Consider the following 1,493-nt stretch of genomic DNA (forward strand, 5'->3'; position numbering starts at 1 on the left):
CCAACTCTAACCATTCTATGATTCTATCCCAGCTGGGCTGCCCAGTGTGCCAGAACCAGAAATACCCTCACCCCAGGAGTAAATAAGCCATCCTGACAAAAACCAGTTATACCAGCATGAATATATTTATATATCTCCTTAGTGTGTGCTGTGTTGGTCAGAGGTTGCCCTTCTCTTTACCTCTATGGGGAAAATGTGTGGCATAAACTTACTCGTAGAGGATTAAGCTACAGTGAGCAAAGGCCACTTTGCATCTGAGCAAGATTGGCCATGCAGGTGTTTTACGCGCTGTAATATTGCACTTCAATTAATTCTCTCCACTTTCCTCGACAAAAGCCCCAGGACGGGTCGGCTGTGCAGATGTCAGCTTCCAGGCTGCAGGTATTTTGGCGTGAGGACTGCTTCAAGTGTTGGAATTTCATAATTTTTCTGTCACTCAGGAGCCTGAATCATCTTTTCTTAGACTTAAACCAGACGGTTTCACTCCTGGCAAGCTGAAGCCTGGAACATTTCAGCTTTGTAAGTGAAAATAAAGATCCACCAATGACCGTAGGAGCCCAGCTTGGGAAAACTGGGGCTACCTTTATTGTAAATATCACTTCTAGGCTGCATCATGTCAAGTTCTGCTGCCGCGTGCATGTACATGCTCCAGGAATATTTCCATTACTGTTTCCACCTGCTCTTCATTTACCAACGGAGGGAGGTTTCCAGGCAGCTTCTCAGTCTCTGGAAGGCTTTGTGAATTCTTTTTTTTTGCCTTACCCTCTTAGGAACTGGAAAAGCATCCTCTAGGAAGGAAGCAGAGTGCAGTGACTCTGCCACGCTCCTGTATCCCTTTTATCAAGAAAATTTTAATGCAGACTTTTATACCTAAGAACGTTGCGTGCTGTCAGTAGCAATCAGCTTGTGTTGATGATTTTCAGCGCAAGAAGCACTGTGAAATTTAGCCTTGGACTTTCATCTTTCTTACTGCTGCTTCTGAAGTAGATCCGTAGGGAAAAAAATATAATTAATATTTTTGTATTACTGATTACCCAGTGCTTGAGTTATTTAATAAAATAATTTAAAATGCATCCCTTGGTCTTTTTAAATAAGCTACACTGCGTGGCGGGGCTCTTACTTTTATTGTGTCGGAGTTACAGTAGTAGAAAGATGGAAAACGGTGCTGAGGTGGCACTTGAAGCAGATACTCGTTGTGACTCATGTGGCTCTAATGAACTTCATTAGCTCTTTGATATGAAGCCATTTGTTGAGCGTGCTTGTCTCAAATTAGGGCTGTCTGCAGCCAATTGTTGATCAGAATGAAGGATAAAAGTTTCCACTTATTCCAGTCTAGTTTTCACACCGGATTCGGAGCTCTGTTGCTGGTTATCGTGCTCTTCTGGATCTTCAGTGAGGCTCATCCTGCTGGAAGTGCCACAAACCACCAAGGACCCTCCATATGAAGGAATCAAGTGGCACCCAGCCCCTGGCACAATCTCTGGGTGCTGGGG

The 1,493-nt window shown here is 44.0% G+C and overlaps 1 long non-coding RNA gene across 1 annotated transcript; it reads left to right on the forward strand.

Annotated features, from left to right (window-relative positions):
- Positions 1-7: 7 nt before the first annotated feature.
- Positions 8-1,073, forward strand: LOC106900721. Its single transcript, XR_001414190.1, has 2 exons — positions 8-519; positions 606-1,073. It is a non-coding gene; the product is annotated as an uncharacterized LOC106900721 (long non-coding RNA).
- The last annotated feature ends 420 nt before the right edge of the window (positions 1,074-1,493 follow it).

Source organism: Calidris pugnax, unplaced genomic scaffold (genome assembly GCF_001431845.1).
Source record: "Calidris pugnax isolate Ruff unplaced genomic scaffold, ASM143184v1 C14789388, whole genome shotgun sequence".
Lineage (NCBI taxonomy): Eukaryota > Metazoa > Chordata > Aves > Charadriiformes > Scolopacidae > Calidris > Calidris pugnax.